General features: G+C 42.5%; 1 long non-coding RNA gene across 1 annotated transcript in view; it reads left to right on the top strand.

Annotated features, from left to right (window-relative positions):
* The first annotated feature begins 4,594 nt into the window (after positions 1–4,594).
* The window catches only part of LOC121878087, a 105,499-nt gene continuing 91,701 nt past the window's right edge, over positions 4,595–18,392 (top strand). The window contains exons 1-2 of the long non-coding RNA XR_006091096.1: positions 4,595–5,206; positions 16,393–16,478. This is a non-coding gene — a long non-coding RNA (uncharacterized LOC121878087). The remainder of the gene's footprint in view (positions 5,207–16,392; positions 16,479–18,392) is intronic.

Raw genomic sequence — 18,392 nt, 5'->3', positions numbered from 1 at the left:
GTACGTGCACGTAAACAATCCCTGTACGTGCACGTTAACAATGCATGTACGTTGGATTTCACTTTTAATCTATTTCTGAAACTATAGATAAAATTTCAGTTTAGGCATTTTTTTATATTTCCACATAAAGGGTAACAGCTTGGATGAGAGAGATTAAATGGTGATTATAAGTGGGCCAAGGTTTTGAGTCAGGCCACATAATTGTCTTGTGCAGATGAAGTCATGTTAACATTTGCAAATTATGTCATATTGTTAACATTTGCAAATTAAGTCTTTTTAACATTTTCAAATGAAGTCATATTGTTAACATTTGCAAATTAAGTCATATTGTTGAATTTGTAAATCAGGTCATTGTTGATCACTGCAACTCAGGTTATATTGTTAACTCGGGCAAATCAGGACATATTTTAAGGTTTTAGATTTAGGATATATTTATGTTTTCAAGTCAGGTCATATTGTTAAAGTTTTCAAGTCGGGTCATATTGTTAATGTTTTCAAGTCAGGTCATATTGTTAAAGTTTTCAAGTCGGGTCATATTGTTAATGTTTTCAAGTCAGTTAATCAAGTCATATTATTAATTTAAGTAAATTAGGTTATGTTATTAACTATGGCAAACCAAGTCATATTGTTAACATTGCTCCTCGGAACATATTGTTAACTTTGCTCCTCGGGTCATATTGTTAACACTGCTCCTCGGGTCATATTGATAACTTTTCTCCTCGGGTCATATTGTTAACACTGCTCCTCGGGTCATATTGTTTACACTACTCCTCGGGTCATATTGTTAACACTACTCCTCGGGTTATATTGTTAACACTGCTCCTCGGGTCTTATTGTTAACTTTGCGCCTCGGGTCATATTGTTAACTTTGCTCCTCGGGTCATATTGTTAACACTGCTCCTCGGGTCATATTGTTAACACTGCTCCTCGGGTCATATTGTTAACTTTGCTCCTCGGGTTCATATTGTTAAGGTCATATTGTTAACTTTGCTCTCGGGTCATATTGTTAACTTTGCTCCTCGGGTCATATTGTTAACTTTTTTGTCATATTTAACTTTGTTCGGGTCATATTGTTAACTTTGCTCCTCGGGTCATATTGTTAACTTTGTTCGGTCATATTGTTAACTTTGCTCCTCGGGTCATATTGTTAACTTTGCTCCTCGGGTCATATTAACTCGTCTTCATCATTAACTTTGCCCTCGGGTCATATTGTTAACTTTGCCCTCCTCGGGTCATATTGTTAACTTTGCTCCTCGGGTCATATTGTTAACTTTGCTCCGGGTCATATTGTTAACACATTTGCTCCTCGGTCGGTCATATTGTTACACTACCTTTGCGGGGTCATATTGTTAACACTGCTCCTCGGGTCATATTGTTAACTACTGCTCCTCGGGTCATATTGTTAACTTTGCTTCGGGTCATATTGTTAACACTGCTCCTCGGGGTTAACTGTGCTCCTCGGTCATATTGTTAACTTTGCTCCTCGGGTCATTGTTAACTCCTCGGGTCATATTGTTAACTTTGCTCTCGGGTCATATTGTTAACTTTGCTCCTCGGGTCATATTGTTAACACTACTCCGGGTCATATTGTTAACACTGCTCCTCGGGTCATATTGTTAACTTTGCCCTCGGGTCATATTGTTAACTTTTGCTCCTCGGGTCATATTGTTAACTCTCGGGTCATTTGTTAACTTTGCTCCTCGGGTCATATTGTTAACTTTGCTTCGGGTCATATTGTTAACTTTGCTCCTCGGGTCTATTGTTAACTTGTTCTCGGGTCATATTGTTAACTTTGCTCCGGGTCATATTGTTAACTTTTGCTCCTCGGGTCATATTGTTAACTTGCTCCTCCGGTCATATTGTTAACTTTGGTCCTCGGGTCATATTGTTAACTTTGCTCTCGGGTCATATTGTTAAGGTCATATTGTTAACAACTGGTCGGGTCATATTGTTAACTTTGCCCTCGGGTCATATTGTTAATTTTGCTCCTCGGGTCATATTATTAACTTTGCCCTCGGGTCATATTGTTAACTTTTTCGGGTCATATTGTTAACTTTGCTCCTCGGGTCATATTGTTAACTTTGCTCCTCGGGTCATATTGTTAACTTTGCTCCTCGGGTCATATTGTTAACTTTGCTCCCCGGGTAATATTGTTAACTTTTCTCCTCGGGTCATGTTAAGTTATGCTCTAAATCATATCATTAAATTAACTTAAAAACTCAGTCAAGCTATATCTTGTGTCAACCAGGGGCTATAATATTAGTTTAGATGAACCAAAGTTGCATTGGTTTATATTTACTAGGGGTTTTATATATATGAACCAGCGGCTATTATTTAAACGCCAGGATTTATAACATTGATTTATAAATCCAGGGTTCATGTTTTTTTTTTTATATAGAGTTTGTATAGTTTTGTTTTATTTAAGGTTCATATTTGTTTAAACCAACGGCCATATTATCAGTGTTTGTAACTCAGGGATAACATCATTAGTTTATGTAAACATATGGTTGTAATATTAAATTTCAGAAACCAGTGTTTCTTTTCAGATTTTTCATCATCCTGGGTTTATATTATACTGTACTGTATAGAATTATAAACCAAGGTTCGTTTTTTAGATTTTATAAACCAGGGTTTGTATCACAGATTTTCATAAAATCAGGTTTTGTTTTATTTATCAAATTTGTTTTCTCTCTTTCAGGTGAGTTGTGAAGAGTGACAGCTGTTGTCCGTCACCTGACACAGTGCTCGGTAGGTGTTGACCCAGTCATTACCTGTTTAATACAATACCTGGGAAAGAGGTCAATGAGAATTTGCTAGTGGGAAGTTGGTGGATATTTTCAGTGCACCCTATGAGCTACAGTGCATTTAATTTGAATAGTAATTTTAGTGCACGTGAGTAGAGGGGTTTGTATGGGCAGTGCACATGCTTGGAAAAGGGATTATCTACCTGCGAGAGTTTGCATTAGGGCAGGGCATTAGTTCTCAGCCCTTTTCCGGTACCTTGTAGTAGTGGCGCACATGCTTAGAGGTGTTTTGAGTACAAGTGCTGGAGGTGGGATCCATAAGTGCAGATTCTAAGGGATGGCGTGAGTGCACATGGTCATGTAAAGGTTGATTACAGACGTTCAGTACACATGCTCGAGGGAGGAAGGCAATAGTGTTCAGTACACATGCTCAAGAGAGGTATCAGTGCCCCTGTCGAGTATCCCACTCGGAAAACATCATACCCAAGCTCAGTGCACATGTTTAGAAGGAAACAGTGCTCATGCTCAGTGTACATGTTTAGAAGGAAACAGTGCTCATGCTCAGTGTACATGTTTAGAAGGAAACAGTGCTCATGCTCAGTGTACATGTTTAGAAGGAAACAGTGCTTATGCTCAGTGTACGTGTTTAGAAGGAAACAGTGCTCATGCTCAGTGTACATGTTTAGAAGGAAAAAGTGCTCATGCTCAGTGTACATGTTTAGAAGGAAACTGCTCATGCTCAGTGTACATGTTTAGAAGGAAACAGTGCTCATGCTCAGTGTACATGTTTAGAAGGAAACAGTGCTCATGCTCAGTGTACATGTTTAGAAGGAAAAAGTGCTCATGCTCAGTGCACATGTTTAGAAGGAAACAGTGCTCATGCTCAGTGTACATGTTTAGAAGGAAACAGTGCTCATGCTCAGTGTACGTGTTTAGAAGGAAACAGTGCTCATGCTCAGTGTACATGTTTAGAAGGAAACAGTGCTCATGCTCAGTGTACATGTTTAGAAGGAAACAGTGCTCATGCTCAGTGTACATGTTTAGAAGGAAACAGTGCTCATGCTCAGTGTACATGTTTAGAAGGAAACAGTGCTCATGCTCAGTGTACATGTTTAGAAGGAAACTGCTCATGCTCAGTGTTCATGTTTAGAAGGAAACAGTGCTCATGCTCAGTGTAAAATGCTTGGAAGAAGGAAGTACAAGTGGCCAGGCTCATGAGTGTACATTCTCAGTACACTCACTCAGAAGGGAGCGTGGTTGTGTTTGGTCAGTAAGAATGCTCATGGGAGGGAAGCATGAGTACATGCTCTGGGGAGCCATGAGTGCACATGCTCGGGGAGTCAGCAGTGTACATACTCTGGGGAGCCATGAGTGCACATACTTTGGGGAGCCATGAGTGCACATGATCGGGAAGCCATAAGTGCACAAGCTCTGGGGAGCCATGAGTGCACATGATCGGGAAGCCATGAGTGCACATGCTCAGGAGGCATGACTTCATATGAGTAGGTTGTTATGAACGCACATGTTTAGGGAGACAATTGCGCATGATTAGGGAGATGAGTGCACATGCATTGGGAGATGAGTGCACGCGATTTGGGAGACTTGAGTGCTTTGCTTAGGTAGATATGAGTGCACATGCTCAGGGTAGTATGAGCGCTCATATACAGGGTGGCTGAGTGCACATGCTCAGAGGTAGTCTGAGTGCATATGCTCAGGAGAGGGAGGTACGAGTGCACATGTTCATTATACATGCTCATGGGAGGCAGACATGAGTGCACATGCTCGGGATGGCATGAGTGCACATGCTCATTACACATGTTCGAGGGAGGGAGGCATCAGTGCCCATGCTCGGAGAAGGCATGAGTGCACATGCTCGGGGCGGCGCGGGTGCACGGGGCATGCGGGCCGGCCGAGGGAGTATTGATCGTGGTGGGGAGCCTGGTGGGCTATTGATCGCAGTGGTGGCAGACGGCGCCGTGTGGCCCAGCCGTGCAGGTCTTGAGCTGTGAGCCGTGCCCGCACCACCCCGCGCTCTGTGTGACCTCTGACCCTGTGTGACCTGTGTGGAGTGTGGCCTGCCTCGACCCCCCGTGTAGGGCCCACGAGGTGTTCCCTTAGTGTCCTGGCCGCCCACACCGCGCGCCCGCCCGCCCGCTTGCCCGCCCGCCCCTCCGATCCGCCGTATCTGTGTTAGCAGCAGCTGTGGGTAGTGATGGCCGCGCCCTAGTGCTGCCGCCCGCCCACCCAGTGTAGTGTGTGTGTGTGTGTGTGTCTTGTGTGTGGACCTGGCCGCCACACACCCACCGCCCACCCCGCCCCCACACCTAGCCCGCCCGCCCGCCCACACCGCCACTGCTGCTGCTGTTGCTGTTGCTGCTGCTGCCGCCGCCGCCGCCACTACTATCATCTCACACCACCTGCTTCACGCCCACACCACCACGCCCACCGCCCCAGCCCGTCCGGTAAATACTCTATTACTGTGTAGTATACACTTTAACTCGTTCCGTAGTTATAGTGATAACCTCACCGCCACTCTCATCTGTCTCGCTCATTTTTACACACAAATTTAGACGACTTTACTTCCTAGTAATTGATCAGTGATGTGATTTATTTTTGTTACTGCTGTCAAATTTTTTGGGGTAAATATGTGTTAATTGGTAGTGAAATTCAGTAATATCAATGGTGTTATAATTTATCATATTATTGTACTATTGATTTGGTCATCGTTGGTGCAGTGTCCATGTTACTGGCGTTAAGGATTTTGTCAAATACAGTAGTTTATATTACACCTTACTAGGTTGGCGTTAGCTTAACCAAAACGTCTGGGGCACGCAACTCACTTATCGATATTGAGACGTATCCGTTAGGGAGGAGTGTGGCTGCCTTTTTGGGGGGCCTCCCTCGACGATGCTTCCCCCTCCCCTCCGGCCCCCCCTGGCCCCCTCCCTCCGTGACCCACTTCTCTACTCATCTACAGTGGGGGAGCTCGAGCCGTCCTCCTCGTCGTTTTCTGCTGCCCTTGTATAGAATGATTCCTTAGCCGGTTACTGTGTGTCTCCCTCTGTGATATTTGGGGCCATACGTGTCCACATTTATATTATTCCCTCCCTGTTTGATCCGTGTGTGAGCCCGCGACCAATACCTCCGGCTTGTGTGTCCCTCTCAACAATATTTGGTGTGTGTGTGTGTTTGGGACTTTCTGCGTCCTTTTATAGAATTTGTCACCTGGGTGTCCTATTGTCCACTTTGTGTCACCTGGGTGTCCTCTCGTGCACTGTGTCTCCTGGGTGTCATCTGGGTGTCCTCGTGCACTGTGTGTCACCTAGTGTCCTCTCTTGCACTGTGTCAACTGGGTGTTCCCTCGTGCACTGTATCACATGGGTGTCCTCTCGTGCACTGTATCACCTGGATGTCCTCTCACATACAGTGCTTCACTTGTGTGTCCTGTGATCACTGCACTGCCCCTGGGTGTCCTCTCATACAATGGTATACTCCTGGCTGTTCTATCTTACACACACTGTCCCTCGATTACCCATGGGATAACTTCCACATACAGTGTCCCCCAGATTGCCACCTGATGTCCCATCGAAACACTGTGTTTTCCTCTGTATCACTTCGTCTATATTCCTCTGGGTGTCCAGTCGTATATCGTGTGTTCTCTTTGATGTCCACTCGTACATTGTGTACGTAGTAGTTGTTCACTCGCACCCTGTGTGTGTGTCTTGTGTAACCACTCTTATCTTTTGTGGGTCCTTGACATCCTCGCGTATTCTAATTGTGCCCTGAATATCTATACATATCCTGTACGTGCTCTGGATGTCCACACGTTTCATGTACGTGTGTTTTTAACGTCCACTCGTATCCCGTGTGTGTCCTGGGTGTCCAATCGTATACTGTGCCACTCTGGGTGAGTTTTTTTTCTTAATATTTTATGGAAGACTAAAGGGAAAAAGATGGCCCATTGCCACATCGTGTCTCACTTGAGTGAAGATGAAAGACAGAAGAGATTGAAGAAAAACTATATAACAGAAGATAGATAAGAATGGATGTTAGGACAGAAGAAACAAAAAAGGTAATAAAAGAGACAGAAGGAATTATGTCACAGAAGAGACGGAAGAATGAAAGACATAATAGACAGACGAAGGAATTATATTACAGAAGAGAGAGAATAAGGAAATAGGTAACAAGAGACAGAGGAAGGAATTATGTGACAAGAGACAGGAGGAATTATGTAACAAGAGACAGAAGGACTTATGTAACAAGAGACAGAAGGACTTATGTAACAAGAGACAGAAAATCTTAAGTAATAGAAGAGACAATACGGAATTATGTAACAGAAAAGACAGAAGAAGGAATTATGTGACAAGAGACAGAAGGAATTATGTAACAAGAGACAGAAGAAGGAATTGTGTAACAGAAGAGACAGAAACAGGAAGTATGTAACAGAAGAGACAGAAACAGGAATTCTGTAACAGAAGAAGGAAATGTGTAACAGGAAAAGTCACAGTTAGGAAGAACAAGACATTTCCAGGAATAAAGTTTTCGTAACCTAGCCTCGCAGACATACTGTGCATACGTCGGGGTAAAGTGTGTGTGTGTTAATGTGAGATCTGTAGGCTGGAAGGAAGGGAGTTTGGAGGACAGGAATGATGATGATGTACGTCTTTAGTTAGGTTGGGTTAGGTTAGGTGTGACGTGCAGAGGCCAAGCAACACTGCCCGGGGATGACCACTCGGGGAGGAATAACGGTAGTCACATAGCAGTAACCGAGGAATAACGGTAGTCATATAACAGTTATCAAGGAATAACGGTAGTCATATAACAGTAACCAAGGAATAACGCTAGTCTCAACAGTTATCAAGGAATAACGGTAGTCACATAGCAGTAACCAAGGAATAACGCTAGCCTTTTCTCTCATAACAGTAACCAAAGAATAACGCAAGTCACTTCTAACAGAACCCAAGGAATAACGCTAGTCTCAACAGTAATCAAGGAATAACGGGAGTCATAACGTCTAGTCACAGTAATCAAGGAATAACGCCAGTCACATAACAGTAACCATGGAAGTAACGACAGCAGAAGGAGAGTGGAAGGAAAGAGACAACCAGCATACTGGAGGGACCAGGCTTTGAAGGCTGCTAGCGAGCAAGCTGTCATCAATAAATCTGACGGCTTTGACCTGGATGTTCATTTAGGCTATTCAAACTAGAAGATGATCCACCATCCAAGACCTGAGACCGATGCTCAATCACATAGGCCTGATTTGAGGTTAACACAATGTAAAAGAACTTGGAATGTAAGACATTTTCTTTCACCGTTCAGAGAAGCTTGAAGAAACCACCGCTTAACAATCTCGATTGAGGTGATGTGGCTGGACCTGAGAGGAGGAACATGAGTTGTTCTGTAGGAGTATGCTGTGTGGGCCTTCAGTGTTTCCTCGTGTACTGTGTGTTTCCCGGTGTCCGTCCATTCGTGTACTGTGTATCTTGGGTGTCCAATTATATACTGTGTTACCTGATATATTGTCCACTTGTATCCTGTATGTCTCCTGGGGTCCACTTGTATTCTGTGTCCCGTGGGTGTCCACTTGTATCTTGTGTGTTTAGTGGATGTCCACTTGTATTCTGTGCCCTCTGGGTGTCCATTTCATCCTTGACCACCGAAGGGTCGAGACGTATCTGGCGCTGCTCTAGTAGCTGCCGGGTCAACCGTTATGTTGGCACATACCCTAACTCCTTCCACTGAACCCCTCCTCCCCACCGGAATATCAGCAAGTTATCTCCAGAAGTTACAATTTAATTTCGGAAAGGAATGGAACCAGTGATGAACAGTGCTTAAGCTAATGAAAACAACGTGACAGTAACAGCTGAGAGTCGTACCCAAGTTAGCCTTCACACAGTGAGGTCCCAGGTACCCAGAACTGCCCATGAAACCCACCAACAAACAGCGATGTGTTAATCCGTCCACGATAGGGAGGCTTGGGACGGCACTTGACTGTACACCACTTGAGTGAGTTAGGTACTGTGACACTAGGCCACGTGGTGTCCCCATGACGCTATGACCACCACTTAGTGAATAAGTTGCTACAGCCTCATGTCAGGTCCCTCATAACACCATATGTGAGGGAGCTACTACACCACGTCAGGTCCCTCATAACACCATCTGTGAGGTAGTTACTGCACCACGTCAGGTCCCTCATAACACCACCTGTGAGGGAGCTACTACACCACGTCAGGTCCCTCATAACACCATCTGTGAGGTAGTTACTGCACCACGTCAGGTCCCTCATAACACCATCTGTGAGGGGTTACTACACTACGTGTTTGCCGTTCAACACCTCATCACACGTGACCTATGTAACCTCCACTGTAAACATTATCTGTATGTTCACTGTACATTCCTTTTCCTTTGTATGTAATAACTAATAAGTCATTTATGTCCAATGTACTGTATATTTTCAGCCTTCGGGCTGTCGAACTTTTTTCAATAAACCGTTAATTATTATTATTATTATTATTATTATTATTATTATTATTATTATTATTATTATTATTATTATTATAATTATTATTATTACTGTATTATTATTATTATATTGCTATTGTTATTATATTATCATTATCTTTTGTTATTATTATTGTTATTATTGAAAGTATTTTTAGCATGTATATAGTTATTATAATAATGATAATTATAACAGTAGTAGGGATATTTTCTGAAATTTGATTATTTCAACAGAACTGTTGTTAATATTTCATATTTTTTTATGATTGTGTGGAGTATGTATGGTACTGGATCACTGGTCTCACTAAGCTTGGAACTGTTGTTGATGTTCTCACGAGTGTTTCACACACACACACACACACACACACACCTCCGTAGCTCAGGTTCAGAGGCCACACTTGCCCTCTCAGTCCCGTGTTCCCCCCACCTACCCCACGAATGTATACCTATTAGGTACTTATATATTCATCAGGACCTCGACATCCAGCCTCTACTGGTTTATAATGAAACTGTTATTCAAGGTTTTAAGCCTCATCTCCTCCTCCTCTAGTCAATGTCTCATTTATGATATCTACGCAAAACTAATTTTCTTTACCTTCTGCCACCTGAGACGCTCTTCTCTGCAAGAACGTCTATTTTAAGGTGGGAGTCATGTGAGGATGAGCCGCGGGTGTTGCCCTATCACGGATGGTGGCCATCTGAGGTGTCGACGATGGGTGTGTCCTGTTCCACTTGGCTGAGGACGCCTCTGTCTTCCTCTTACTCATGGCTGAGGACGCCTCTGTCTTCCTCTTTCTATAAAAAAAGCGTCATTGCTGATAAAAGGCTGACACACTTTTATCTGGGGTAGCTTCCATTTGCATTTCATTGCGGAGTGAAGAGGAACTCTTTCTGGTGCTGGTAGCGCTGATGGACTCACGAGTTTCGAGTTCTCTTTAATTTATATTTTACGTAATGATAATCAACAAGTTTCAATTTGGTGTCAGAGACTCACTTGGAGGCCAGGAGGTCGAAAAGGACTTTTGGCAAGATGGGCGGCAGAGAATACCCTTGTAGTGTTGTAACTGCGAGTAGGCATCGTATGCATCTGATACTGAGGACAATTTGTGGAACTGAGGAAGTCCCTTATGAACCTGAGCCGTGTGGACGTCTCGAGAATTTGGGCATTGAGGACAAGTCTCAGGAATTTTGAAGCTGATTTCATCTCGGGAATCTGGGCGTTGAGGATGTCCCTTGGGTAACGGGGCGTTGAGGACACATATGAAGAATTAAAGTTACTCGGGACATCTCCAGGGAATGTAAGTGTTAGGTCATTCCAAGGGAATGGGGTATTCAGAATACACCTTGACAATATTCCCATTGAAGATATATCCTGGTGACATGGTCATGAGGATGCACCATGGGAATTTACGCTTTAAGAATTTATCCGGGCAATAAAGACCCTCAGGCAATGGATATTACATGACGCTGGGGATGTTTAGGTCTTAAGTACATTGAGAAAAGTTATTACATGTTGAAGATTCTTCATACGTATTAACGGTGGTTTTTTCCTACAGAACGGTTCTCACTAAATGCTAAAGGTGGGTCTTGAAATCTGAGAATGGTTCTTGGATTTAGAGGATGATTCTCCCAAATCTGTTCATAGGAGACTTGTGGACCGTGAGGGCGATACTCCAAAGACATGAGGCATTGGGATACTGAAGTGCTTCCCAAGAGGTGTGAAACTCGCGGTGCGCTTCTTATTAGACGCTCAGGACTCTTCCAATTAAACACGGACCTCTCTCTGGATGTTAACGCAGTGGATGCTTCTTGTGCTTCTTAATATCAAAAGATATTTTATGTAAGTGTGGATGATTACTGCATCTGACAACCAACCTTTCTGATTTTCTCAAGACGTTGTGGTATTGAGTCTTAGTGGTCCTTAGGCTGGAGATTAAGGATGTATTTTAATAAGTCTGCAGATCTAAGGCGTAGACGGAGGTCCTCAGGTTAAACACTTTAGGTCTTGGAGATGAAGATGCTGCCTGGAGGCTCGGAGTTTGAAGATGTTTCTGGACGACCTGGAAGCTGGAGACATGCCTAGTAAGTGTGGAGGTTAAAGACACTGCCTGGAGGTTTAGGAATTGAAAACTACAATTAAAATTTTCGGATAAATATTTTAAAAGACGGAAAACACTTCCTGGAGGACTAATGAGTGAAGACACTTTCTGAAGCCCTAAGAAAATCTAAGTAAGAGGACAAAGATATTTTCGGGTCTAAAGGCTGAAGTGACATCTCAGAGATCGGGGTTGAATATATTCTCAAAAGTCTAGAGGCTTGGAAACTGAAGACGAGTCTTAGAGGCTGAAGAGACTTCCTAGTTATGAATCTTGGGAGAAGTGCTTTCTGAAGATGAGTCATGGAGGTTGAAGACAGCACTTACCGGAGGCCTGGTGACTGAAAATACCTTTTGGAGGTTTAGTGACTGGAGGCTAAAAAATCTAATTTAAGGCTAACAGATGAGGATATATCAAAGAGCTGTGTGATACTTGATTATTATTTTTTCCATTAGAGGTTAGCTCTTGATGGTGTAGGATCATGCACGTCTGGACGCTGAAACCAATTCTTAGAAATATGTAAATACCCAGAACTGTCTTTTTCGCTCTTATTTGGCCCAGACTAACTTACTCAGAAAGCGGCGCTTTGGCGTAGGGCGTGTACACACACAAAACAACAACAACAATGTATGATTGGTCTAAATATTTTTTAAAGGTCACAAAGCTACAGTTAGTTGCTCAGCTGGTGTAGGACCAACATGAGATATATTCATACTTCTTATGAATATATACAATGACGACCTCCACAGTTGGCAACTGAATGCGAGATCGATGATGATGTACTTCGGGACTCCGTTGTAATCTTTTGGTAGATAACGCGTAGTGCCATCTCTCACAGCAGGCAGACAAATGTGGGGTCAATGTGTGTCATCATTCATGAGCTGATTCACGATGTTAATGTGTGGTAGTGTGTCACACATGTTGTGGAGCAGCAGAGAGCATGAGTGATGCTGGTGGGGACACTTGGTATTGATCTGCCGCCACCACCAGGGAGGCGCCGCCGCTTGTTTATAATACTGAGGTGTATGTCTTCTTATTCTTCCCTTTATAATTGTCCTCCTGCACTACACTGCGGGTCTCCTCTTATCGTCTGTGGCTTGTGTCAGGTCAGACATTGAATTGTATCTTATTGTTTTTCTTCTCATCATTAATTACTTTAACGTTGTCATCAGAACTTTAATGAAGTATTTATGTGTTACTTTTTTCCTCGTAAGAGTCTGTGTTATTTTCCGTATCTTGTCTCTCACCATTGAGTTATTAAGGCCAGGTCAAAGGAGATTCTCGTCCTCTACAAATAAACATGTGAGTATTTTGTACAGGAACAGCCTCGAGTTGCTACCCAAGACAAAATTTCGCAAAACTAACACAAGTACTGTACATATATATACACACCTTTAAATAGTCCAAGACAGTTTTACAGTGTTTTACCATTTACACTGACGACCTTACAGTGTAATGGTAGACAACTGTTGTGTTTTGTCAGGTCTCAGTGTTGGTAGTGTTGCTTCCTCACTTGTATATTAAAATCAGTGTTACATGGAGGGTTGTACTGTTGCCTATTCTCTCCATGTTTTGTTTTGTTTTCAATATATGTCGTCAAATTTGTTCTGTACGTTGTTGTCACTACTTCGTGTAGTTATTGTTTCGCTGGTATTGTCACTATTTACAATTATATATTACTGTTGTCTGTCTTGTTATCCTCCCGTCCGTCATCCCCTCCCGTCCGTCATCCCCTCCCGTTCGTCATCCCCTCCCGTCCGTCATCCCCTCCCGTCCGTCATCCCTCCCGTCCGTCATCCCTCCCGTCCGTCATCCCTCCCGACCGTCATTCAGTTTTCTTTCCATATCAGCACTGCCATAATTCATCTTGTTAATGTTGTCAGCATTATGTGGTGTCAGTGTTGTCAGCATTATGTTACTTACTTCATAATTATTATCTCCAGTAACTTTTATTAATGTTTTTAATTTTCTATTTTGTGAATAATTTTTTGTTTTATCAGTATTACCAGTGTTGTATCTTGTCAGTATTACCAGTGTTGTATCTTGTCAGTATTACCAATGTTGTATCTTTTCAGTATTACCAATGTTGTATCTTGTCAGTATTACCAATTTTGTACCTTTTCAGTATTACTAATATATTGACAGTATTACCAATGTTGTATCTCATCAGTATTAACAATAATGTATCTTGTCAGTATTACTAATTTTATATCTTGTCAGTATTACCAATTTTGTATCTTGTCAGTATTACCAATTTTATATCTTGTCAGTATTACCAATTTTGTATCTTGTCAGTATTACCAATTTTATATCTTGTCAGTATTACCAATGTTTTATCTCATTAGTATCAACAATAATGTATCTTGTCAGTATTACCAATAGAGTATCTTGTCAGTATTACCAATAGAGTATCTTGTCAGTATTGCTACAGGCGTGTCATATCAGTGTGTCCATTATTATCGCGTGTCAGTGTTGTCATATCTTGCGCAGGTTGATCACGTTAAGACGATTATATTAGTGTAACCAAACTCTTATGAGTAATTTAATGCTTTATTACTATATTAATCAATGCCAGTCAGAGTTACAACATTTTACTCTCGTGTGGACGGATTTTATTTATTTTTTATTGGTAATGTTGCAGTTGGTGTGAACGGTGGTATTTTCTCTTATATATTATTTATAAATTTATGTTATTTATTAATTCTGAATATATAAGTGAATGGGTAACAGGTGATGTTTCTCGGACTTGGTGTTTTATTCTGTGGCAAGCGAGAAAACACGACTATTTTGGTGTGTTAAAATTATATGATAGGAAATAAGAATCTCTCTCTCTCTCTCTCTCTCTCTCTCTCTCTCTCTCTCTCTCTCTCTCTCTCTCTCTCTCTCTCTCTCTCTCTCTCTCTCTCTTCCTAATTCACCCTTTATATTTGACGTACAACAATAATGTAACAGTTCGTGCTGAATGATTAGGTTTGAGTTGACCATTTTAGTGTATGATGTTTTTAACGAGTGTCTACTGTAGGGTGGAGACAGTCGAGTGGACTAGTAATGTTAATTTATGCTTGGGTGAGTCACATGTGGATGAGTCAGGTAGGTGAATGTATTAAGGTGGGTGGTGGATGAGTCAGGTAGGTGAATGTATTAAGGTGGGTGGTGGATGAGGCAGGTAGGTGAATGTATTAAGGTGGGTGGTGGATGAGGCAGGTAGGTGATGGATGTATTAAGGTGGGTGATGGGTGGTGGATGAATCAGCTAGGTGAATGTATTAAGATGGGTGGTGGATGAGCCAGGTAGGTGAACGTATTAAGGTGGGTGGTGGATGAGTCAGAATAGGTAAATGGAGTCAGGTGTATAGTGTATTTGATAATGAATAAGTCGAATACACAAGTTGAAGATAGTGATATATTAGTAATTTGAGTCTAGTCAGCGTGTTAGTGAATGTCAGTACGTAACATGAATGTGAATGATGCATATATTAGTTCGGATGAATGGTGGATGGGTAAAATACATCACTTGAATGTATAAGAATGGCTGAGGGAGGTGAGTGGTTGTGGTGGTTTGGAGGCTGGGTGGAAGGTGATGTGCCTGTCTGTGAGGAGTGATCGATGTGTGTGTGTGTGTGTAATGACGTCACAGCCGCCCAGTCGTATCAGCTGGTGCCGACACGCTGATGTAGGTCATTCTCTTCTCCCACCTCTCCTCGATGGTCCTGGACTCTCCAAAGTTGCTTACTACAATTTCTCCTGGTAACTGAAGAAGTAAGAACGCACTTAATTGGTACACTTAAGCTAAAGTTTTAGTTAAAAGTAAAACGAAAACATGAGAGATAAACTGAGACTTTTATAACTAGATAGGTTCACTTATAGTCTAGTACCATTAAAGACATGACATTTAGGTAGTGAGTCATTTACCGTTATTGTGTGCCCTAATATTGTTCTTAGTGACCGTGTCTGCTATACAGTAGGTAGTCTCACTGTAATTTTGATGTTATTTTTTCAAGTATACGTTGTGAACTGTGGTTATAAAAGAGTCAGTTAGATGCATTCAATCATTTTCAGTTTGGAGGAACGTTTATCTTACTAACCTTTGTAAAGACAGACTTGGGTGTTCTCAAAAGTCTCGTGCGTTATTTCTTTTCCATTACTGAGAATTTGGTAAGACATGTAACGTGAGCGACCATCCACAACCCTTCACAGCCCACCATAGTTTTGATGAGAACACTCGTAAAAGTGAGTGATTTAAACATTCATCCAATACTGCTGTAAAGAACCTCTCAGTGTACTTAACGTTAGGTTACAAATTTATTCCACTATCCTCGTCGAAAGTTGGAGAATTATTTTTTTCTCCAAATTAAACCTCGTTTGAATAAAATTTCCTTTAAGATTATTAATGCTAATGACAGTTTTATGCAAGTTAGTTTTTTATGATATTTTAGTTGTGGGATTGGACAAATAATCCTAGGCTTGGCATCTTTTCTTTTCATTCTATTAATTTAGAAACTACAGTACAGTACAGTGCAGTACAGTACAGTACAGTACAGGCACAAAGATTGTAAATCTGCTCAGTAACAGTTTGTTATATTATGCTTGATATATATATATATATATATATATATATATATATATATATATATATATATATATATATATATATATATATATATATATATATATATATATATATATATATATATTAGTACTTTTTTATGTGGGGGTATTCTCTAGTTTATAGAAAGTATACAGTACTTGTAGTCATATTATATTTCACTCATACCACTTTTGGTACGTAAAGGTACGTGTAATTCACATTCAACCTCTTACAAACAGAGAGTAAAGGCAGGTACCGTATATATTTTACTTCTTATCTTGTACGTACAGAAAATAAATTCCCCTATATATTTCACAGTCTAAAATTCCGTGTATTCTGCACTTTGAACCGTCTATTGTTCCAGTTATTTGGGGAAAAAGAGACGAGGAAAAAGTTTACGGTGCATGTTTCCATCGTTGACAAGTATACACACTTTAATTTCCCTCTTGTTTTCATCTTAGGAAAGAATGGCGGCGTCCCGGCATCGATACTTTTGGGTCTTTCAGGACCTCCATGCCTGCTGATGTACTTTTCTGACCTCCCACTTGTAAGTGGTCATGTATAGTGTTTATAGTTGGCACCATAGCTGTTTAGGATATATATATATATATATATAGAGAGAGCTATATATAGCTCTCCCTACATATCTGATTATTTTTCATTTTTCACATTCAATATTCTGGGGTTCAGAGTTGACAAGTCACTGATAGTTGGCCCTGGCTGGCACACATTAAACGTCTTCTTGACACACGGGCTCCAAAAACAGCATCGCGCCGACACCGAACCCCCTTGTGACATGACCCGCTCCACCATGATAGGAAGGTGTGCTGGCATCAAAATTGCAGCCTCGGAAAACGTTAACATGTTTAGATTATTCTATGGGTAGTAGAGAAGCTGTTGTTGACGTGGTGGGTGTGTCGGCGTGTATCAGGTGGCATGGCCGGGGGTAGACATTACTGTCCCCCTCTACCACCTATCCAGCCACCACACCTACCTACCTACCTACCTGATTACATTTACCACCCACCCATATGCCTTCTCACAGGTCTGTCACCTGATCCCCCCCTACCTCTCTCTCTCTCTCTCTCTCTCTCTCGGCACCCCACCAGTGACCTCCTCCTCTACCTTTTGAACTGTTCACTTAACTCAGCGTATTTTACTTGACTGGGTGTTGAGAGAGATTCATATTTTTAAATACGTAAATCAAACGTACGTACGTGTGTGTGTGTACGCGCGTGCGCGCGTATACGTGTGCTTGCGTGCGCGCGCAAATTGGCGAAGGCAGGCAGGAGGGAGAGTGGGCGGACGGGCAAGCGAGCGATATGAATCAACCTATTTTTCGTCGCTAAGTTGACTTTTTTTTCCCCCCGTCAGGGTTGTATTTTCGGATACTATTGATGACGTCAGTGGAACTTTATGCATGACGTCAGAGGGAGGAGGGAGGCAATATTGATTTTGGGGTCAAACGATGATAAGGTTCAAGTCACTATGACCCAAAAGAAAGTCTATTAGTGTTTCATGCGATAGCCCGTTCACTACATCTCCGAACTTGACCAAACTTCGTGCATCACTTTTGCTGGGAACGTGATGTAACTTAAGGACCTTTTTCTTTTAAGGTGGAAAGGTCAAGGACACCGTGACCCCCGAATGACTTGCTAGATAGAATAAGGAGACAAAAGGTGGCCCCGGGGTGGGTCGCGGGAATTTGTGAGAGAGAGAGAGATTAGGGATTACCTGTTGAGGGGTGGGGACTGGGGAGGAAGGAAGAGGGTGTGGGCGGCTGGTGGTGGTGTGAGAGTGTACCACCAATAGGGAGGGAAGGTGAGGAGCGGAAGGTGGAGGTGGAGAGAGGGCAGAAGAAAGGGAGGGGTGGGGGATTGAAGGGAAGGCGAAGTACGGGAGTGAAGGAGTGGAGGGAAAGGGCTGGTAGGATAGGAAGGAGAAGGGCGGGAGGAGAGAGGAAGGAACAGGAGGGAGGGAAGCGGAGGGTTACTCTTGGTCAATATTGATGATGAAGGTGGGCGTGGTCCCCGGCCCACCCCACTTGCTACATCCTCCCCCCTCCCTCTCTACCTCTCACGCACCACCCCGCCCCTCTTACCTCTCTCACTTAATCTCCTTTCTCTCGCGCTCTCTTTCATTCTAATATCTCACTCTCAAATTATCTCTCTTTGCCTCTCTCCCTACCCTACCCCGCTGCACTTCTCTCTCCTCTTTCTCTCCCTCCCCCCTCACCTCTCTCTTTCTCCTTTCCCTCCCACTCATCCACTTGCTAATACCACCCGCCCTTCCTGACTCTTTTGGTCCTCCCACTCTCTCTCTCTCTCTCTCTCTCTCTCTCTCTCTCTCTCTCTCTCTCTCTCTCTCTCGTTTGCCATTAGCGAGGTAAATAAAATTTTCTTGTGGTAATGAATGTGTTCGCCTTGGGGTCTCATCACCCGTGTTGTTGTCGGCAGCTCAC

The sequence above is a fragment of the Homarus americanus genome, unplaced genomic scaffold, assembly GCF_018991925.1.
Source record: "Homarus americanus isolate GMGI-L3 unplaced genomic scaffold, GMGI_Hamer_2.0 scaffold51859, whole genome shotgun sequence".
Taxonomy (NCBI): domain Eukaryota; kingdom Metazoa; phylum Arthropoda; class Malacostraca; order Decapoda; family Nephropidae; genus Homarus; species Homarus americanus.
Note: the sequence above shows the minus strand (reverse complement) of the source record. Positions and strands in the feature narration are given on the sequence as shown.